This window comes from Lolium perenne, chromosome 4 (assembly GCF_019359855.2).
Source record: "Lolium perenne isolate Kyuss_39 chromosome 4, Kyuss_2.0, whole genome shotgun sequence".
NCBI lineage: Eukaryota > Viridiplantae > Streptophyta > Magnoliopsida > Poales > Poaceae > Lolium > Lolium perenne.
Window position 1 is genome coordinate 252891410 of NC_067247.2, and position 24844 is coordinate 252916253.

A 24844-nucleotide genomic window follows, 5' to 3' on the forward strand; every position below is an offset into this window, starting at 1 on the left:
CCAAAGCACATAGCCTTCTTATGTCATATAGTAAGCACTCAAGTTGGTAAACAAGGTCTAGACATATTCAAACCAAAAAAATCTTGTATCTACCCCTAACCCTAAACTTTGTCTTATGAAGTCAAGCACGAAGAGAAGTCGTTTTGGGTTTCAAACATGGAAATTTCAAAAACCTTCCCAAAAGCCTCATTTTGGAGTGACTAAGAAGGATGCAGGCTTACCTTTTCATTTTCATGTTTTAAACTTGTTTAAATCTTGGTTAAACTTATGATTTGACCAAGAGCAAATGGGCATAAAAATTCAGAAAAAATCAAAAAATGAAAACCAAAGCACATAGTATTCTTATGTCATATATTAAGCATTTAAGTTGATAAACAAGGTCTAGACATATTCAAACCAGAAAAATCATGTATCTACCCTAACCGTAAACTCTATCTTACGAAGTCAAGAATGAAGAGAAGTGGTTTATTTGGGTTTCAAACATGGAAATTTGAAGAACCCCCCAAAAGCTTCATTTTAGATTGACTAAAGGATCCAGGTCGGGATTACCTTTTATTTGCATGTTTTAAACTTGTTCAAATCTTGGTCAAAGCGTACCTAGGATTTGACCACGATTCAAATGGGCATAAAAATTCAAAAAAATGAAAAACCAAAGAACATAGAGCCTTCTTACGTCATATAGTAAGCACGCAAGTGTTGATAAACAAGGTCTAGACATATTGAAACCAGAAAAAAATCATGTATCTACCCCTAACCCTAAACTTTGTCTTATGAAGTCAAGCACGAAGAGAAGTCGTTTTGGATTTCAAACATGGAATTTTCAAAAACCTTCCCAAAAGATTCATTTTTGAGTGACTAAGAAGGATGCAGGCTTACCTTTTTTATTTTCATGTTATAAACTTGTTTAAATCTTGGTTAAACCTAGGATTTGACCAAGATCAAATGGACATAAAAATTCAGAAAAAATCAAAAAAAATGAAAACCAAAGCACATAGTATTCTCATGTCACATATAGTAAGCATTCAAGTTGATAAACAAGGTCTAAACATATTCAAACAACAAATCATGTATCTACCCCCTAACCCTAAACTCTAACTTATGAAGTCAAGCATGAAGAGAAGTGGTTTTGTGTTTCAAACATGGAAATTTCAAAAACCTCCCAAAAGCTTCATTTTAGAGTGACTAAGAAGGATCCAGGCTTACCTTTTCATTTTCATGTTTTAAACTTGTTCAAATCTTGGTCAAACTTATGATTTGACCAAATTCAAATGGGCATAAAAATTGGGAGGAATGGTACATGAATTACAATTCAAGAAAACACAAGGTAACTTAAATACTTGGATGCCCCAAAGATGTGTGGAAGCCCAAAACAATGGCAAAACATGTGCAGACGCTGCATCCAATTCAAGTAGAACACATACCAGGCACCAATAGTTTGACCTAAATTTGAAATCAAAGAGAAGGTGGTTAGAAAAAACGAAATTGGCAACGCAAAGCATGAAATCATGTATTTGTGATGCACTATAGCTATGAAAAGTATAAAACAATGCATACCAAAATGATTTTTTTAGAGGAATACTAGTTCAACTTATTTAATTTTAGATTAGTAGCCCGAAATCGAACCAGTAGTTGGATATTTTTGAACTTGATCTGTAGTAGTGGGCAAAACCCTAGATTAACCTATTTAATCATAGATTCGTAGGTCGATTTTTCTACTTTTATATTATTACTATGCAGCACACGTGTGTTTGCCCGTCGAGTGAAACTCGGAGGAAGAGGGATCACTCGGAAGGAGAGAAGAAGGGAGAGAATTATGGTGTCTGCCCTTTTTCGGGTGATGATGTTGACTGTTCTGCAGGTTTTGTCAGTGAGCTGGAGGTGCGAGCGAGCGAGTCGAGCGAGGCCGAGAATGAGAGTTTTTTTTTGTGAGAGGGACAACCGAATCCTGAAGGACCCAGAGACTTCCAGTACGCATCCTGATGAGTTTGCGTACCAACCGCACTTGGCTTGTGCTCACTGAAGTGTGGGACCTCACGCATGGGCACCACACGTAAATGACAGACCTGTTGGTTTAAAAACTCGGTTGATTATTATACTACTCCTATGGATTCAAGGGTAGGAAAGCCAAGTTAACTCATTTACATGACATTATTTTTGCCATGAAGCCAAGTTAACTCATATATCAATTGGTACATTTTGGAGTGACTAAGAAGGATCCAGACTTACTTTTTCATTTTCATGTTTTAAACATGTTTAAATCATGGTCAAACCTATGATTTGACCAAGATTCAATTGGGCATAAAAATTTGAAAAAATCAACAACAAAAAACATGTCGTCTTCTTATGTCATGTAGTAAGCACTCAAGGTGATAAACATGGTCTAGACATATTCAAACCAGAGAAATCGATCATATATCTACCCCTAACCCTAAACTTTGTCTTCTGAAGTGTCGATCAAGCACGAAGAGAAGTCGTTTTGGGTTTCAAACATGGAAATTTCAAAAACTTCCCAAAAGCTTCACTTTGGAGTGACTAAGAAGGATCGATGCATGCTTCCCTTTTCATTTTCATGTTTTATACTTGTTTAAATCTTGGTCAAACCTAGGATTTGACCAAGATTCAAATGTGCATCAAAATAAAAATAAATGAAAAAAATGAAAACCAAAGCACATAGTATTCTCATGTCACATATATATAGTAAGCATTCAAGTTGATAAACAAGGTCTAAACATATTCAAACAAGACAAATCATGTATCTACCCCCTAACCCTAAACTCTGTCTTATGAAGTCAAGCATGAAGAGAAGTGGTTTTGTGTTTCAAACATGGAAATTTCAAAAACCTCCAAAAGCTTCATTTTAGAGTGACTAAGAAGGATACAAGCTTACCTTTTCATTTTCATGTGTTAAACTTGTTTAAATCTTGGTCAAACCTAGCTAGGATTTGACCAAGAGATTCAAATGGGCATAAGAATTAAAAAAAAGCGCATGGTCTTCTTATGTCATATAGTAAGACATTCGAGTTGATAAACAAGGTTTAGAAATATTTAAAACAGACGAATCGTGTATCTACCCTCTAACCATAAACTATGTCTTGTAAAGTCAAGCATGAAGAGAAGTGGTTTAATTTGGGTTTCAAACATGGAAATTTCAAAAACCTCCCAAAAGCTTCATTTTAGAGTGACTAAGAAGGATCCAGGCTTACCCTTTTCATTTTCATGTTTTAAACTTGTTCAAATCTTGGTCAAACTTAGGATTTGACCAAGATTCAAATGGGCATAAAAATTCAAAAAAATATGAAAAACCAAAGCACATATATAGCCTTCTTATGTCATATAGTAAGCACTCAAGTTGATAAACAAGGTCTAGACATATTCAAACCAGAGAAATCGATCATATATCTACCCCTAACCCTAAACTTTGTCTTCTGAAGTGTCGATCAAGCACGAAGAGAAGTCGTTTTGGGTTTCAAACATGGAAATTTCAAAAACTTCCCAAAAGCTTCACTTTGGAGTGACTAAGAAGGATCGATGCATGCTTCCCTTTTCATTTTCATGTTTTATACTTGTTTAAATCTTGGTCAAACCTAGGATTTGACCAAGATTCAAATGTGCATCAAAATAAAAAAAATGAAAACCAAAGCACATAGTATTCTCATGTCACATATATATAGTAAGCATTCAAGTTGATAAACAAGGTGTAAACATATTCAAACAAGACAAATCATGTATCTACCCCCTAACCCTAAACTCTGTCTTATGAAGTCAAGCATGAAGAGAAGTGGTTTTGTGTTTCAAACATGGAAATTTCAAAAACCTCCCAAAAGTTTCATTTTAGAGTGACTAAGAAGGATACAAGCTTACCTTTTCATTTTCATGTGTTAAACTTGTTTAAATCTTGGTCAAACCTAGCTAGGATTTGACCAAGAGATTCAAATGGGCATAAGAATTCAAAAAAAAAGTGCATGGTCTTCTTATGTCATATAGTAAGACATTCGAGTTGATAAACAAGGTTTAGAAATATTTAAAACAGACGAATCATGTATCTACCCCCTAACCATGCATAAACTATGTCTTGTAAAGTCAAGCATGAAGAGAATTGGTTTAATTTGGGTTTCAAACATGGAAATTTCAAAAACCTCCCAAAAGCTTCATTTTAGAGTGACTAAGAAGGATCCAGGCTTACCCTTTTCATTTTCATGTTTTAAACTTGTTCAAATCTTGGTCAAACTTAGGATTTGACCAAGATTCAAATGGGCATAAAAATTCAAAAAAATATGAAAAACCAAAGCACATATATAGCCTTCTTATGTCATATAGTAAGCACTCAAGTTGATAAACAAGGTCTAGACATATTCAAACCAGAGAAATCGATCATATATCTACCCCTAACCCTAAACTTTGTCTTCTGAAGTGTCGATCAAGCACGAAGAGAAGTCGTTTTGGGTTTCAAACATGGAAATTTCAAAAACTTCCCAAAAGCTTCACTTTGGAGTGACTAAGAAGGATCGATGCATGCTTCCCTTTTCATTTTCATGTTTTATACTTGTTTAAATCTTGGTCAAACCTAGGATTTGACCAAGATTCAAATGTGCATCAAAATAAAAAAAATGAAAACCAAAGCACATAGTATTCTCATGTCACATATATATAGCAAGCATTCAAGTTGATAAACAAGGTCTAAACATATTCAAACAAGACAAATCATGTATCTACCCCCTAACCCTAAAATCTGTCTTATGAAGTCAAGCATGAAGAGAAGTGGTTTTGTGTTTCAAACATGGAAATTTCAAAAACCTCCCAAAAGTTTCATTTTAGAGTGACTAAGAAGGATACAAGCTTACCTTTTCATTTTCATGTGTTAAACTTGTTTAAATCTTGGTCAAACCTAGCTAGGATTTGACCAAGAGATTCAAATGGGCATAAGAATTCAAAAAAAAAGTGCATGGTCTTCTTATGTCATATAGTAAGACATTCGAGTTGATAAACAAGGTTTAGAAATATTTAAAACAGACGAATCATGTATCTACCCCCTAACCATGCATAAACTATGTCTTGTAAAGTCAAGCATGAAGAGAATTGGTTTAATTTGGGTTTCAAACATGGAAATTTCAAAAACCTCCCAAAAGCTTCATTTTAGAGTGACTAAGAAGGATCCAGGCTTACCCTTTTCATTTTCATGTTTTAAACTTGTTCAAATCTTGGTCAAACTTAGGATTTGACCAAGATTCAAATGGGCATAAAAATTCAAAAAAATATGAAAAACCAAAGCACATATATAGCCTTCTTATGTCATATAGTAAGCACTCAAGTTGATAAACATGGTCTAGACATATTCAAACCAGAGAAATCGATCATATATCTACCCCTAACCCTAAACTTTGTCTTCTGAAGTGTCGATCAAGCACGAAGAGAAGTCGTTTTGGGTTTCAAACATGGAAATTTCAAAAACTTCCCAAAAGCTTCACTTTGGAGTGACTAAGAAGGATCGATGCATGCTTACCTTTTCATTTTCATGTTTTATACTTGTTTAAATCTTGGTCAAACCTAGGATTTGACCAAGATTCAAAATGTGCATCAAAATTCAAAAAAAAAATAGAAAAATTAAAAACCAAATTAAAGCACAAAGTTTTCTTATGTCATATAGTAAGCATTAAAGTTGATAAACAAGGTCTAGACACATATTCAAACGTGAAAAATCATGTATCTATACCCCTAACCCCTAAACTCTATCTTATTATGAAGTCAACATCATGAAGAGAAGTGGTTTTGGGTTTCAAACATGGAAATTCAAAAACCTCCCAAAAGCTTCATTTTAGAGTGACTAATATAAGAAGGATACATGCTGACCACCTTTTCATTTTCATATTTTAAACTTGTTTAAATCTGTGTCAAATTACACCTATGATTTGACCAAAAGATTCAAATGGGCATCAAATTTAAAAAACAATCAGAAAAATGAAAAACAAAAGCATAAAGTCTTATTATGTCATATAGTAAGCATTCAAGTTGATAAACAAGGTTTGGACATATTCAAGCCTAGGCAAATCATGTATCTACCCCCTAGCCCCTAAACTCTATCTTATGAAGTCAAGCATGAAGAGAAGTGGTTTTGGGTTTCAAACATGAAAATTTCAAGAACATCCCAAAAATTTCATTTTAGAGTGACTATATAAGAAGGATACATGCTTCCCCTTTTCATTTTCATGTTTTATACTTGTTTAAATCTTGGTCAAACCTAGGATTTGACAAAGATTCAAATGTGCATCAAAATAAAAAAAATGAAAAAATGAAAACCAAAGCACATAGTATTCTCATGTCACATATATATATAGTAAGCATTCAAGTTGATAAACAAGGTCTAAACATATTCAAACAAGAAAAATCATGTATCTACCCCCTAACCCTAAACTCTGTCTTATGAAGTCAAGCATGAAGAGAAGTGGTTTTGTGTTTCAAACATGGAAATTTCAAAAACCTCCCAAAAGCTTCATTTTAGAGTGACTAAGAAGGATACAAGCTTACCTTTTCATTTTCATGTGTTAAACTTGTTTAAATCTTGGTCAAACCTAGCTAGGATTTGACCAAGAGATTCAAATGGGCATAAGAATTCAAAAAAAAAGTGCATGGTCTTCTTATGTCATATAGTAAGACATTCTAGTTGATAAACAAGGTTTAGAAATATTTAAAACAGACGAATCATGTATCTACCCCCTAACCATGCATAAACTATGTCTTGTTAAGTCAAGCATGAAGAGAAGTGGTTTAATTTGGGTTTCAAACATGGAAATTTCAAAAACCTCCCAAAAGCTTCATTTTAGAGTGACTAAGAAGGATCCAGGCTTACCCTTTTCATTTTCATGTTTTAAACTTGTTCAAATCTTGGTGAAACTTAGGATTTGACCAAGATTCAAATGGGCATAAAAATTCGAAAAAAATATGAAAAACCAAAGCACATATATAGCCTTCTTATGTCATATAGTAAGCACTCAAGTTGATAAACATGGTCTAGACATATTCAAACCAGAGAAATCGATCATATATCTACCCCTAACCCTAAACTTTGTCTTCTGAAGTGTCGATCAAGCACGAAGAGAAGTCGTTTTGGGTTTCAAACATGGAAATTTCAAAAACCTCCCAAAAGCTTCATTTTAGAGTGACTAAGAAGGATCCAGGCTTACCCTTTTCATTTTCATGTTTTAAACTTGTTCAAATCTTGGTCAAACTTAGGATTTGACCAAGATTCAAATGGGCATAAAAATTCAAAAAAAAAGAAAAACCAAAAACCTTCCCAAAAGCTTCATTTTGGAGTGACTAAGAAGGATGCAGGCTTACCTTTTCATTTTCACGTTTTAAACTTGTTTAAATCTTGGTTAAACCTAGGATTTGACCAAGATCAAATGGGCATAAAAAATCAGAAAAAATCAAAAAAATGAAAACCAAAGCACATAGTATTCTTATGTCATATGTATGCATTCAAGTTGATAAACAAGGTCTAAACATTTTCAAACTAGACAAATCATGTATCTACCCCTAACCCTAATAAACTCTATATATTTTACGAAGTCGAGCATGAAGAGAGAAGTGGTTTTGGGTTTCAAACATGGAAATTTCAAAAACCTCCTAAAAGCTTCATTTTAGAGTGACTAAGAAGGATCCATGCTTACCTTTTATTTTCATGTTTTAAACATGTTCAAATCTTGATCAAACCGTACCTAGGATTTGACCAAGATTCAAGTGGGCACAAAAATTCAAAAAAATTGAAAAACCAAAGCACGTAGCCTTCTTATGTCATATAGTAAGCACTCAAGTTGGTAAACAAGGTCTAGACATATTCAAACCAAAAAAAACTTGTATCTACCCCTAACCCTAAACTTTGTCTTATGAAGTCAAGCACGAAGAGAAGTCGTTTTGGGTTTCAAACATGGAAATTTCAAAAACCTTCCCAAAAGCCTCATTTTGGAGTGACTAAGAAGGATGCAGGCTTACCTTTTCATTTTCATGTTTTAAACTTGTTTAAATCTTGGTTAAACCTATGATTTGACCAAGAGCAAATGGGCATAAAAATTCAGAAAAAATCAAAAAATGAAAACCAAAGCACATAGTATTCTTATGTCATATATTAAGCATTCAAGTTGATAAACAAGGTCTAGACATATTCAAACCAGAAAAATCATGTATCTACCCTAACCCTAAACTCTATCTTACGAAGTCAAGAATGAAGAGAAGTGGTTTATTTGGGTTTCAAACATGGAAATTTGAAGAACCCCCCCAAAAGCTTCATTTTAGATTGACTAAAGGATCCAGGTCGGGATTACCTTTTATTTGCATGTTTTAAACTTGTTCAAATCTTGGTCAAACCGTACCTAGGATTTGACCACGATTCAAATGGGCATAAAAATTCAAAAAACTGAAAAACCAAAGAACATAGAGCCTTCTTACGTCATATAGTAAGCACGCAAGTGTTGATAAACAAGGTCTAGACATATTGAAACCAGAAAAAAATCATGTATCTACCCCTAACCCTAAACTTTGTCTTATGAAGTCAAGCACGAAGAGAAGTCGTTTTGGATTTCAAACATGTAATTTTCAAAAACCTTCCCAAAAGATTCATTTTTGAGTGACTAAGAATGATGCAGGCTTACCTTTTTTATTTTCATGTTATAAACTTGTTTAAATCTTGGTTAAACCTAGGATTTGACCAAGATCAAATGGACATAAAAATTCAGAAAAAATCAAAAAAATGAAAACCAAAGCACATAGTATTCTCATGTCACATATAGTAAGCATTCAAGTTGATAAACAAGGTCTAAACATATTCAAACAACAAATCATGTATCTACCCCCTAACCCTAAACTCTGTCTTATGAAGTCAAGCATGAAGAGAAGTGGTTTTGTGTTTCAAACATGGAAATTTCAAAAACCTCCCAAAAGCTTCATTTTAGAGTGACTAAGAAGGATCCAGGATTACCTTTTCATTTTCATGTTTTAAACTTGTTCAAATCTTGGTCAAACTTATGATTTGACCAAATTCAAATGGGCATAAAAATTGGGAGGAATGGTACATGAATTACAATTCAAGAAAACACAAGGTAACTTAAATACTTGGATGCCCCAAAGATGTGTGGAAGCCCAAAACAATGGCAAAACATGTGCAGACGCAGCATCCAATTCAAGTAGAACACATACCAGGCACCAATAGTTTGACCTAAATTTGAAATCAAAGAGAAGGTAGTTAGAAAAAAATGAAATTGGCAACGCAAAGCATGAAATCATGAATTTGTGATGCACTATAGCTATGAAAAGTATAAAACAATGCATACCAAAATGATTTTTTAGAGGAATACTAGTTCAACTTATTTAATTTTATATTAGTAGCCCGAAATCGAACCAGTAGTTGGATATTTTTGAACTTGATCTGTAGTAGTGGGCAAAACCCTAGATTAACCTATTTAATCATAGATTCGTAGGTCAATTTTTCTACTTTTATATTATTACTATGCAGCACACGTGTGTTTGCCCGTCGAGTGAAACTCGGAGGAAGAGGGATCACTCGGAAGGAGAGAAGAAGGGAGAGAATTATGGTGTCTGCCCTTTTCGGGTGATGATGTTGACTGTTCTGCAGGTTTTGTCAGTGAGCAGGAGGTGCCAGCGAGCGAGCGAGCGAGCGAGTCGAGCGAGGCCGAGAATGAGAGTTTTTTGTGTGAGAGGGACAACCGAATCCTGAAGGACCCAGAGACTTCCAGTACGCATCCTGATGAGTTTGCGTACCTACCGCACTTGGCTTGTGCTCACTGAAGTGTGGGACCTCACGCATGGGCACCACACGTAAGTGACAGACCTGTTGGTTTAAAAACTCGGTTGATTATTATACTACTCCTATGGATTCAAGGGTAGGAAAGCCAAGTTAACTCATTTACATGACATTATTTTTTCCATGAAGCCAAGTTAACTCATATATCAATTGGTACATTTTGGAGTGACTAAGAAGGATCCAGACTTACTTTTTCAATTTCATGTTTTAAACATGTTTAAATCGTGGTCAAACCTATGATTTGACCAAGATTCAAATGGGCATAAAAATTCATATAGTAAAAATTCAAAAAAATCAAAAAAAAACTCATATGTCATATAGTAAACAAGGTCTGACATATTCAAACCAGAGAAATCGATCATATATCTACCCATAACCCTAAACTTTGTCTTCTGAAGTGTTGATCAAGCACGAAGAGAAGTCGTTTTGGGTTTCAAACATGGAAATTTCAAAAACTTCCCAAAAGCTTCACTTTGGAGTGACTAAGAAGGATCGATGCATGCTTCCCTTTTCATTTTCATGTTTTATACTTGTTTAAATCTTGGTCAAACCTAGGATTTGACCAAGATTCAAATGTGCATCAAAATAAAAAAAAATGAAAACGAAAGCACATAGTATTCTCATGTCACATATATATAGTAAGCATTCAAGTTGATAAACAAGGTCTAAACATATTCAAACAAGACAAATCATGTATCTACCCCCTAACCCTAAAATCTGTCTTATGAAGTCAAGCATGAAGAGAAGTGGTTTTGTGTTTCAAACATGGAAATTTCAAAAACCTCCCAAAAGTTTCATTTTAGAGTGACTAAGAAGGATACAAGCTTACCTTTTCATTTTCATGTGTTAAACTTGTTTAAATCTTGGTCAAACCTAGCTAGGATTTGACCAAGAGATTCAAATGGGCATAAGAATTCAAAAAAAAAGTGCATGGTCTTCTTATGTCATATAGTAAGACATTCGAGTTGATAAACAAGGTTTAGAAATATTTAAAACAGACGAATCATGTATCTACCCCCTAACCATAAACTATGTCTTGTAAAGTCAAGCATGAAGAGAAGTGGTTTAATTTGGGTTTCAAACATGGAAATTTCAAAAACCTCCCAAAAGCTTCATTTTAGAGTGACTAAGAAGGATCCAGGCTTACCCTTTTCATTTTCATGTTTTAAACTTGTTCAAATCTTGGTCAAACTTAGGATTTGACCAAGATTCAAATGGGCATAAAAATTCAAAAAAAATATGAAAAACCAAAGCACATATATAGCCTTTTTATGTCATATAGTAAGCACTCAAGTTGATAAACATGGTCTAGACATATTCAAACTAGAGAAATCGATCATATATCTACCCCTAACCCTAAACTTTGTCTTCTGAAGTGTCGATCAAGCACGAAGAGAAGTCGTTTTGGGTTTCAAACATGGAAATTTCAAAAACTTCCCAAAAGCTTCACTTTGGAGTGACTAAGAAGGATCGATGCATGCTTCCCTTTTCATTTTCATGTTTTATACTTGTTTAAATCTTGGTCAAACCTAGGATTTGACCAAGATTCAAAATGTGCATCAAAATTCAAAAAAAAAGAAAAATTGAAAACCAAATTAAAGCACAAAGTTTTCTTATGTCATATAGTAAGCATTAAAGTTGATAAACAAGGTCTAGACACATATTCAAACAAGACAAATCATGTATATATACCCCTAACCCCTAAACTCTATCTTATGAAGTCAACATCATGAAGAGAAGTGGTTTTGGGTTTCAAACATGGAAATTTCAAAAACCTCCCAAAAGCTTCATTTTAGAGTGACTAATATAAGAAGGATACATGCTTACCACCTTTTCATTTTCATATTTTAAACTTGTTTAAATCTGTGTCAAATTACACCTATGATTTGACAAAAAGATTCAAATGGGCATAAAATTTTAAAAAAAATCAGAAAAATGAAAAACAAAAGCATAAAGTCTTATTATGTCATATAGTAAGCATTCAAGTTGATAAACAAGGTTTGGACATATTCAAGCCTAGGCAAATCATGTATCTACCCCCTAGCCCCTAAACTCTATCTTATGAAGTCAAGCATGAAGAGAAGTGGTTTTGGGTTTCAAACATGAAAATTTCAAGAACATCCCAAAAACTTCATTTTAGAGTGACTATAAGAAGGATACATGCTTCCCCTTTTCATTTTCATGTTTTATACTTGTTTAAATCTTGGTCAAACCTAGGATTTGACAAAGATTCAAATGTGCATCAAAATTAAAAAAAATTAAAAATCAAAGCACATAGTTTTCTTATGTCATATAGTAAGCATTAAAGTTGATAAACAAGGTCTAGATATATTCAAACAAGAAAAATCATGTATCTACCCCTAACCCTAAACTCTGTCTTATGTAGTCAAGCATGAAGAGAAGTGGTTTTGGGTTTCAAACTTGGAAATTTAAAGAACCTCCCAAAATATTCATTTTAGAGTGTCTAAGAAGTATCCATGCTCACCTTTTCATTTTCATGTTTTAAACTTGTTTACATCTTGGTCATAGCTAGTATTTGACCAAGATTCAAATGGGCATAAAATTTAAAAAAAATAAAAAAATGAAAACCAAAGTACATAGTCTTCTTATGTCATATAGTAAGCATTATTCAAGCTGATAAACAAGGTCTAGACATATTCAAACCAAACAAATCATGTATCTACCCCCTAACCCCTAAACTCTACCTTATGAAGTCAAGCATGAAGAGAAGTGGTTCTGGGTTTCAAACATGGAAATATCAGAAACCTCCCAAAAGCTTCATTTAGAGTGACTAAGAAGGATCCATGCTTACCTTTTCAGTTTCATATTTTAAACTTTTTAAAATCATTGTCAAACCTAGGATTTAACCAAGATACAAATATGGGCACAAAATAAAAAAATCAGAAAAATGAAAAACAAAAGCACATATATAGACTTCTTATGTCATATCGTAAGCATTCAAGTTGATAAACAAGGTCGAGATATATCCAAACCGGACAAATCATGTATCTACCCCATGTTGATCTTATGAAGTCTAGCATGAAGAGAAGTCGTTTTGGGTTTCAAACATGGAAATATCAAAAACCTTCCCAAAAGCTTCATTTTGGAGTGACTAAGAAGGATGCAGGCTTACCTTTTCATTTTCACGTTTTAAACTTGTTTAAATCTTGGTTAAACCTAGGATTTGACCAAGATCAAATGGGCATAAAAAATCAGAAAAAATCAAAAAAATGAAAACCAAAGCACATAGTATTCTTATGTCATATAGTAAGCATTCAAGTTGATAAACAAGGTCTAAACATTTTCAAACCAGACAAATCATGTATCTACCCCTAACCCTAATAAACTCTATATATTTTACGAAGTCGAGCATGAAGAGAAGTGGTTTTGGGTTTCAAACATGGAAATTTCAAAAACCTCCTAAAAGCTTCATTTTAGAGTGACTAAGAAGGATCCATGCTTACCTTTTATTTTCATGTTTGAAACATGTTCAAATCTTGATCAAACCGTACATAGGATTTGACCAAGATTCAAATGGGCACAAAAATTCAAAAAAATTGAAAAACCAAAGCACATAGCCTTCTTATGTCATATAGTAAGCACTCAAGTTGGTAAACAAGGTCTAGACATATTCAAACCAGAAAAATCTTGTATCTACCCCTAACCCTAAACTTTGTCTTATGAAGTCAAGCACGAAGAGAAGTCGTTTTGGGTTTCAAACATGGAAATTTCAAATACCTTCCCAAAAGCCTCATTTTGGAGTGACAAAGAAGGATGCAGGCTTACCTTTTCATTTTCATGTTTTAAACTTGTTTAAATCTTGGTTAAACCTATGATTTGACCAAGAGAAAATGGGCATAAAAATTCAGAAAAAATCAAAAAATCAAAACCAAAGCTCATAGTATTCTTATGTCATATATTAAGCATCCAAGTTGATAAACAAGGTCTAGACATATTCAAACCAGAAAAATCATGTATCTACCCTAACCCTAAACTCTGTCTTATGAAGTCAAGAATGAAGAGACGTGGTTTTGGGTTTCAAACATGGAAATTTCAAGAACACCCCAAAAGCTTCATTTTAGAGTGACTAAGAAGGATCCAGGTCGAGCTTACCTTTTATTTTCATGTTTTAAACTTGTTCAAATCTTGGTCAAACCTAGGATTTGACCGATTCAAATGGGCATAAAAAATTGAAAAACCAAAGCACATAGCCTTCTTATGTCATATAATAAGCACTCATGTTGATAAACAAGGTGTAGACATATTCAAACCAGAAAAATCATGTATCTACCCTAACCCTAAACTCTATCTTACGAAGTCAAGCATGAAGAGAAGTGGTTTTGGGTTTCAAACATGGAAATTTCAAAAATCTCCCAAAAGCTTCATTTCAGAGTGACTAAGAAGGATCCAGACCGGGCTTACATTTTATTTTCATATTTAAACTTGTTCAAATCTTGGTCAAACCGTACCTAGGATTTGACCAAGATTCAAATGGGCATAAAATTTCAAAAAATAAAAATGAAAAAACAAAGCACATAGCCTTCTTATGTCATATAGTAAGCACTCAAGTTGATAAACAAGGTCTAGACATATTCAAACCAGAAAAATCATGTATCTACCCCTAAGCCTGAACTTTGTCTTATGAAGTCAATCACGAAGAGAAGTCGTTTTGGGTTTCAAACATGGAAATTTCAAATACCTTCCCAAAAGCTTCATTTTGGAGTGACTAAGAAGGATGCAGGCTTACCTCTTCATTTTCATGTTTTAAACATGTTTAAATAAGGAAGCGTGGTTCTGAAACCTCATACACATTGTTGCAAAAGTAATTACATCACCTAAACAATACTACTAGTTCATAATTCTAAACTTATGTACAATCTTGGAAACATATAATGCCAGCCTAGTTCACCAATTATCATCATCCCTCTTGATGCGCTTGCCGGTGCCGCTTGTACCTGCCTGCCATGGGTTGGCAGTCCAAGTTCTGCACTCGTCCGCACTTCGTGTGTCGGGAGCTTCCCAACCAGATACAGGCCCTGCCCTTGCTAGCTCACCACATCCAGCCATTGCCCTAGCTTGCTCACCATGTGAACCGCCATCCCACAGAGACCCCGAAGTAGGCTCGCACGGGTCCTTTATCCATGGTGGCATATTCTTCGGATCAAATGGTATGTTGTGCCTAAAGCAATAAGATACAAATTCCCGAGGTTGTCCCGACAACCGCTTCTTCTCGTCGCGCTGTGCAGGGGGAAGAGCGGCCAACCTAGCCGCTTCCTTGCAATCCGGGCAAATCACTTCCCTTGGAATTGGTTGTGCTTGACGCAGCCCATCATTGATTTTTTTGAGTCGCCTGTACAACTCAAAACTGACATACCCATCAATCGCAGCATACCTCAAGTTTACTTGAGGCAATGGCATGCACTCCCATTGATCGTGGCTGCTAGTAGGGAACTTGGTCTTCATGTCTTTGTAAGATGGGTCAATGATGGCGGCTGCCAAATCAGCCATGCCAGTCCTATTGCCAGGACCATTGAAATTGATCATATCCTGAATGTCAATCCAATTATGTTCAGGAATTTTAATGCCATCTCTAGCAAACCTTCTAGAGTCACCGCTGATGTCAACAGTTGTGAAACAAATTCCTTTATGTTGAAGGAATTCTCGCAGTGCCACATTGTCAGGACTCCTGCATGTTAACACAAATCAATCTTGTAAGATCGTATATGCTGAAATAGTACACATATTTTTCTTCCAGTAAACTGTATACTTGTTGCAGTGAAACAATGATTTTGCATCAGTGATACACATCAAAATAACATGAATTATTGTTGCGACTATATGATCTAATTATTTAAGTGTCAAGTTAAGATTCAGTTACTATATGTAAAATAAAAATATCTTGACATCCATGCCGATTATCGGTGAGTATGAGTACATGAAATTTGTGCAAATTTTGAGTACCAAAATCATGAAACTAGATATCGTGGTCAATCCAAAAAAAAAATACAAGTTTGTTGGATATTACGTTCCAGACCACATTTTTCATACAAGTAAGTTTGTTCGTGTTTTCATACAAGTTAGAACCTAGTCTATTTCGAAATAGAAAAGCAGATCCAAGATAAAGGAAGGCATGTGAAGAACATACCTGCAGAAATGGTACACCAGGACGTGGTCGTCCATGGCCAACTGAACGACGGTGGTACTTACTTGGTCCGAAGTGTATTCTAGGTCGAGGCCGACGAACCTGGGCCTGTCCTCTAGAAGCTTTTGTTCGTACATCTTGAGGGTGCGCTCGAGAACGGAAGGGTCATTCGTGTAGACCACGTTCACCTTGGTCGTCCCATGGGGAACGACGCTCCTCTTTAGAGTAAACAGGCCGCCGTCGGCCATGGCAGCGCTGAAGCACGTCGAACTGATCGGAGGGATTGAGGGGGAGGGAGGGAGAGCAACTGCAAACAATGGGGTTTTTTGGAACTTGCCGAAATGCACGGGAGAATGAACCGCCAGGGGTTGTTTAGTGGGGACAGATGGGAATAATACTGCGACGAGGTTGAGGAATTAACTCCAACCGCCATTTAAATCTAGTACTCCCTATAGTCAGTTGATAGGAAATGGACGGGCAAGATTGATTCTAGGGAGGTGAATCCCAGTATTTTCCCAATTTATTTGAGTTGTAATATAACCATCGTTAATACTTGAATTGAAAAATATTTACAAAAGTAATTTATTATATACTACATGATGAGATAATCCAACAAACCATGGAAATGGATGGCCATCCAACCATGTCACCCGCTTGTGAAAATTGTATAGGTGGTAGTGTGCGCAATACACACGGTAGCCACTTCACAAATACATCCTTTTAATTTTGCCCCCCTTAAATCGGCCAATAAAAATGAAAAGACTTTACGTGGAAAACCAAAAAAACTGTATTTGGCAAAGTATAGTTGAAAATACGAAGTTTTTCATTGATCTCTTAAAAAGGGGTCATGATTCAAAAGTTCGCCATGCATGGTTCTTGCGGTAACCAAGCTAGCTCACCCATGTGGCAAGAAGCGAATCAATGTCCAACATGCATGGTTCCAAAAATATATATCTTACAGAATGATTCTGCTTCTCAAGAATATTTGCATGCCATGATGTTTGTTATTTTCCTAGATAAAAGTAGTAATTGGCGACTTCTTGATTGCCTTGCTTGCTGATTTCAATAAGTTTGAACCTCATTTTGGCTTTATTTCAAATTTAGGCAAAAACTTCTTGGCAATCGACTTGTGATCTACTATACTTGGATGCAACCCACATTTTCGTTGGCTAATGTTTTCTGATTCCACAACAATAGGTCACATCCCTATATCATCCCAAATTTTGAATTCTTATTAGTTTGGTTGATGACCACCATTCATATCCGAACTTAATTAATTGGAGTACAAATGATTTAGTTTATGGTTTCATGGTAAGCTAGTTTGACAAATTAACCTTCGAAATGGCGATTCGCCTACCATGCATGCATGTTTGGCCTACCTGGGAAATTTTGATTTGTGGTATTGTGCACACACTGCACATGATAGCGAATAAAAAAACACCTATTTGGACCCCTTTGGCCAGCAAGGGCATATTTGGTTCCTAGCCACAATTTGCCAAGAAGCCAAAATTTGGCAGCCATATAGTTTATAAGGCATGTGTTTGGTTTTTGCCACAATTTGGCTTATCATGCTTTATTGCATGTATGGTCCATTTGTCATAGACTCAACTTTTTTTTACAAAGTTTTGCCAAAGTTTGGCTTTAATATTTTAAGCCACAATTTGGTGGCTAGCAACACAATTTGGAGTATTTTTTTTTTGGCTAACCACAATTTGGCTTTGGAAAAAATGTGGCTACCAAACAGGTGTCCTAATAAAAATAAAACAACACACTAATGTGTGGTAAACCAAACATCCCTAATTTGCAAAGTTTCATATGTGCAAAAGGGGGGAAATGCATGCATTATTCAGAAGTTGACTGTGGTTTTCGTAGTGTAACCAATTAATTAAGCTTACATATGGGAAGAGGCTAGCGAGGCGAACTCAAGCAGCTATGGTTCCAATGTTGTCAAGTTTGAAGTGGACAATGCATGAAGCTTGCTCAAATTAATGGGTAGAAAGCCAAAAGCAGTCCATATTTATTGTATATGTGTGTGAATAATGACTCTTCACCCCAAACCTCTATGTATGATTGGGTTTTATATTTTTTACTTGTTAGTAGTAAGTACATGTCATGTGATGGCTCCATGCACATGTTTCACAACTTTGTTTTTATTTGTTTCTACCTCATTTGGTTGGTTTCAAATTTGCTCAAACTTCCTATGCGTGCTATATATGTTGTACTATTGGGACCCATGTTTGGGCTTTGTTTGTGGTACCACACTTGCAGGGTACGTACCTCCAAGTATTTTATTCCCCAAAATTATGAATTCTAATTAAATGGTGAACTAAAAACTGATCATCTAAAGTTGGAAAATAAAATACATATATAGCTCGACATCGAGATATTTGTATAAGGTAGACAAACTGCATTGCCACACATGCCTTATATAAGTTTGTTTTTACTAGCGGAGTGGATTCCCTAATCACCCCACGGTTGTGACATTGTCAATGTTGTCATGATAAATAACATTGCGAGACTTTCCATCTTATTCTTTTTTGTAGAAATGATTGTCCCATTATGGCAAATGTCCCCATTCGTTTTTCAAATTAAGTAAACGTTATAGGATGAAAATTCACTGAATTGACAAATTTTCTAGATTTCTAACTATTTTAGCTCATTCAAACAAGTTTGCAATAGGCCGGCCTGTTGTCCAGTGACGATTTTAGAGTACAATTTGATCAACATCACAAAAAGTGCTTTTAAGGTATCCTAGATGCCTTGGTAATCATCGAACACTTTCAAAAAGTGACCATATGTGATCTGTGGAAAAAAGAAAAGAACAAAGTTAATAATATTCCTTAACTATTCACATATCATTTGTCTTTTTTGTGCAAGCTAGAAAATTTCATTTTTTTGATGAAACTTCACAGATGCATACTCATCTGTGACCTGTGGAGGCGTGGAGCAATACACAACATAATATGTGTCCCAGTTTTGATTTTCTTCATATTTTTTAAAAGTGCAGAAGTGTGATATCCGATAATAGGATGCGGGTGCAACTAGTTGCAAATGAGATGCTATGCATGCTGATATGATATGTCTTTTGTCGTGGCCCCATCCTACTTCTACATTTTCTTTACGGCCATATTTTAGTAGTTGCGACCTGGACGTGATCGGACTAGTCGATACCTGATAGTAGTCGTAGTACTGTACAACTTCTGCATGTGGCGTACAAGATGGTTGTAGAAGCCTCTAGAGTAGTAGTACTAGCTAACGGATAGTAGATTATATCTGGAGAAACTGACATAGCCATTGATATGACAAGACTATACCCGGATTTGGACGCATTGCAGTGGCTCCATCAATGTTCCGCTATGATGGTCAATTTTACTGCTACAGCAGATTGTCGACGCAGAGGATTCCTTGGCTTCCGCGCAAGACCCTTCCTAAAGAAGGCATCTGCTCTGGCCCGTTGATTCTATGTGGACGGTTCCAGATTGCTTTATGTGTTTTTTGTACAGTATCAGATACTAGGTTTTCCTTCCCTCCCTATTAGGGGTTGTTTGGTTTAGGGGATAGGTTTATGGGATGAGAGTATCCCCAACCACCTGGCTAGGGATAGCCAATTTTTGTTGTTTGGTTGTGTAGGAATTGAGTGTAGGACGAGAGGTGGTTAGTGGTAGTATAGATTTTTTTTGTTTGCTCGAAATGTTATGGGTGGCTATAAGATGGTGAGATTATCTCTACACACATCAAATATACCACACATCCTATTTTTATAGCCCCAAAAAAAACATAACCGGTGGTATGTGAATTGATCTGGGTAAAAATATTACACAACCGTACAAATATTCAAATCCTATAGTCAAATCCTACATAACTCCTATAGTCAAATCCTACATAACTCCTATACAAATTGTACGAATCAAAGGATATGATTTCCCCCCTATATAGCTTGTTTGATTTGAAGAATTGAATCCTCCAAAATTTCTATGTATTGTTTTCTTATACTAGTACAACCCTATAGGATTTCTAATAAGAGGTTAGACCTCTTGGAAAAATTCATATGCATTTGTGACAACTATGCTATGCACTCTCAATCTCTAGTAGAAATTTTCTTTGGCTTTCCTATGATACCATCACACACCTAGCTTTACCAATTCCCGTAGATTTTCCCGTAGGATTCAAGGAGGCATATGTCATAGCGATTCTCCAATTTTCTATCATATGAACATGCCCTCTCAGTTTGAGTGATGCAAAGTGGCCACTATAAGATTTATTTAGTCAGATTAATTGGTCATGCATACACTAGCTGTTTTCTATCTTTCCCTACACATGTCAATTAGTGAAATTTATAAGTAAAATCCTAAAATTCAAATAAATTGCTAAAAATTGGAAATAATATTACAGTTGTAGCAAATTACTTAAATCGATCCAAAAAATATGTACATGGCTTCAAGAATCTTTTTTTTAACTGAGTAGTCCGTAAAGAACGTCCCTTTCGTCAAACTGACATGGCCTTTGATTTGACAAGAGAACACTAATATTTTGGACATGAATCAGAGTGGTGAAGGCGTACAGCTCGATCAATGCAATGGTATGATGGCTATGCAGCTATACCTATATAGAAGTAGACTACTACTCGTAGTAGACTTTGCGACACAGAGATTTGGCTTCCGCGGCCGACCCCGAACAAGATTCTTTTACATTGCCGATATATCTTTTCACTGACATTGAATCACTGAAACTTGGGGTCCGCCTGTGGCAGGACCAGCCTGTCAATGGCCCAAAGTCTTATGTGCTCCCGCCCTTCGATTTTGGATGGACGGACAAGATTGCCCAGTCCCATCCCTGTCCTGTTCGTTCCAGTGTCATCCTCCTCCCCGGGGAACCCTCCCCGGAGAGCTCTACACCGACCCCTTCTATCCCCACCTGCTTGTCCCTTCCTTCTTCCTCCAGCGATTCATCCCTCGTTCAACAAGTTGTCTAAGAAGAACATGAAGAAGAGTAAGAAGAGGAAGGAGGCGTTGGTGTCTGAGACTAAATCTGCGGTGAAATCCATCCCGCTGAAAGTCCTGCAAACTCCGACTTTGAAAGTGTACCAGCGGCGCCGGCGGACAGGCATGTCTGCGCTTCCATCGCAAGCTCAGTCTGCTTCGGGCTTGTTGGGTCAGGGCAGAGTAATCCAGCAAGAGTCCTGGTAGGTTTTTATCGCCATGTGATTTCTTTGCTCCCATGAACGCAGATTACAGCAAGGCAAATAGATCCAACTATTTTTTTTACCCGGGAGAACAAGCTATTTGACCGTCTTTCTTCCAGGGCCGCCCGTTCAAGTGTCACCCTTCCTACCGATGCCGAGAAATCACCCGTGTTTCGCCAAGATGGTGGGTACGAAGCTCCCCGGTACGTTTCCATCGCCATGCCGAAGTTTCTCTACCTTCTGGCTGGCTAGCGGATCAAAAAATTTAACCGTCTTTCTTCCATGGCGGCTGGTTTCAGCGCCATTCCTACCCAAGTTGAGAAATCGCTCGTTTCTCGCCAACCTGGTGGGTACGAAGCTCCTGGGTATGTTTCCATCGCCATGCCGGATTTTCGTTGAGTCCTTGCTGGCAGGCGGTGCCAACTAAACCGGCTATCATCTTCCAGGGCCGACGGTTCCAGGCTCGTGCTTTCTACCGCATGATCCACTTCGTACTTAGCTATTGAGGACCCGTTGTTTGATGAGCACTTGTTAGCTCTCAAGAGCATTAATAATGTATGCACTATATAATATATATCCATTGCTTTTTTTTCTTCCTCTTCATCTCCGTACTGCATGAGGGCTTCTTTAATTCGTAGGACTCCTATAAGAATTGTGTAGCATTTAGATCCTATGGGATTTTTTCCTACATTAGTTGTTTGATTTATAGGAACATATCCTATAGGAACTAATCCTATAGGAATCTAGTAGTGCGAATAATATAGGAATAAAACATTAATTCAACTAGCCATGACATCTCAATCCTATGTTTGTTCCTTTTTTCGAAATGGGGGACATACCACAGCCTCTGCATCAAAATGATGTATATGGCTGCTTTATTGCTTTCTTCAGTTCATACACAAATTATGACAACTTCTCACGGATCAGCTAGAGTCGACACAAAGATCCACCAACGAAACATAGAAAACAGCGGGTGCCAAAAAGGCAAAAACACATCAGTAAGTAATTCTATGAGGAAACTGCCAGCCACCCTGGCTGTAAAAATCCCGTGCGGCTGTCTCTAGTCAGTTGCACCCAGACTCCATGATATCCTGCTGATCCTCGGGCGGGAGATAAGAAACATACGGATCTAGTGAATAATCATAGGGATAACCTGCAAGAAGGGATGAGATTTAGGTTTATTAAACACGAATTCATTTTGTACATTCCAAATAGCCCATAAAATAGCGCATACACCCACTCTAATGTATACAAAATCCTATGCTTTTCCTAATCTTATGATTTTCCTATCCTGTGAATGAAAAAGGATCCCTGATTCGTTACTGGTGAATTTTTCAATGCAGGAAGGGATTATGAGATTATCGGCGACAGCCGCCGAGATCAAGGGCCAGAACATGCATAGGTTTGGTATCCTGAATGCAGAATCAGAGACGAATGCTCAGTCTCCGGGAGAGGAGCAGCCAGTGCGCGTGTATGCATCTTCGGCCGTGTATGTTTCCATTGCCGTGCCGCAGTTTCATCGCCTCCTTGCTGGATGCCAGATCCAACTACTTAACTGTCTTTCTTCCAGGAATGGCGGTTCCATCGTTGAAGAGGTTCCTATGGACAAGGACTTTGCAGCTCTCAGGCATATTGAAGAGGTTGGCACTCCATTTGTTTATTTCTCCCCCCTCATCTGCACTCCGCATACTTCATTACTGTTGAATTTGCAATGCAGGATGTGATAACACGATTCTCCGTGAAACTGGACCAGATCAAGGGCCACAACACCATCCTTCATAAGAAAATCCGCCACCTCGTGGGCAGGTGCATTTTAGATCGTGCCATGTCGGAGGAGAATGCCCGTTCCGTGCAATCTTCTTTTGATAAACGGTACTCAGACGTTGTCGCTGAGTGTAAGAAGTTGAAGAAGGAAGTCAAGGAACTACGCGCCCAGCCACCGATGAGTGTGGTCACTGACAAGGCTGGTCAGTGTGATTGCAACTGTGACTGTGAAAGTTTTCGACAGGAAGTGGAGTTGCATGCTGAACATGCGCAATATTTCGAGACGAAGTACTTGAAAGTTCGCACAGAGTGCGATAAGTTGAAGAAGGAAGTCGAGTGTCTCCGCTCCCAGCAGCCAACTATTGCGACATCATCAGGAGACCAGGGTGTGCTAATTGCAGCCAGAATTTTGCAATCAATGAAAAGTTGAATTTGGCTTTGCTGTGCAATATAGCAAGACCTGTTCCTCCCCAGCCTTCGTCTTTTGGCATAATTGCTTTGTCTTCAGTATTGACTCCGGAATGCTTCGTATATTTCTGACGGTTTCTGAATTATGTACAACTTTTGTAATATTGGTCAAACTAGTTTTGACCAGGGTTTGTGTAGGGTGGTTGATTTTTTTTGTTGGTCCAAATTGTGTTGTGTGGTCCAAATGTGATGTATCATCACACCACCATGTGCCCCGCCACCCCCAGGTTTTGGTAATGCCATTTGATACATGCTTCATAGAAGGAACATACATTTTTTCCGTTAGGGCATGAAAATTTTGAAAAATTCAAACAAAAATGGGAAGAGAGAATGGTAACATCATTTTCCACGTGTTGCCCCTGTGCCAAATTTTGGTTCATTTTAAGAATGTAAGGTGACAAATTACTCGAGGAAGCTAGTTGGAGTAGACGGGCATGGCCGGATTGGCATAGGGGATTTATTTTTTGAAGGATGTTATTTTTCATGGACAATATCTGACACAAACAATAAAATGTTAAGGTCTCATATTTTTCTGAATGATTGTGAATTACTTATGACGTTTAGAAGTATTGGTATACATGAGCCCCACATGAAGTTAAATGGTCCAAGAAAAAAAGGTTTCGTACACGTTTCTCAGAAAGTGGAAAATCGAGTACATGCACGACTTCACGCGTCCACAACTCGATACAGAGAGTCAGAGGCTATAAAATAATCGTCCTCATCGTCTCTCGCGAGCTCGTCCTCTCCCCTCCCCCACACTGTGAAAAAACCCCCATCAACTCACCGCACCTCCGAGGCATCGACTTCCTCGTTTCCAACCGCAGCAGCATGAAGATAGGTCTTGCGTACGAGGCGGAGCAATCGGCGGCCGCTCGCACAGAGGATTCCTCTGCGGTAGTGGCCGTCGCTTCACCGGGCACCCAGGCCGCTCGTCTCCTCTGCTTGTCTAATTCTTCGACCTCGGTCGAAACGGGCGTCCTGGCCGTCGAGGAGAAGGTAGATAGAAACGCCGTTGCTCCCGCCGAAGATCTGCAAGGCGTTGCAGGCCACCACGGCGAGGTCTTCCTAGACCCGGTGCTGGACGCGGACCTCGACCCCTTCGACGATTTCTGCCCAAACGTTCAGTTCCAGGAGGATGTCGAGGGTGACGACGAGGAGGTACTGCTCTTTTACCGAAACTGTCCCGATCCTCTTTGTGTCATATTACTGTTCACGTGGTTTGCACGAACCTGGTTCTTGATTGATTTGATCTCCTACCTTGTTCTTGTAGACGTACTTGATTCTACGGTTCGTACGGTCAGATTCTAGTTTAATTTCGACTAATCTGCCATGTAGTTGGCTTGATTAGTCATATAATTAATTTATGTGTTCATACTTAGTGGACTTGCAATTGTTGTGGTTTATGTTCATTGCTGTTCATAGGGTTTTCTCGTGATTTAGTATGATTTCTTCTGCCATTTACTTGTTCTACACATTT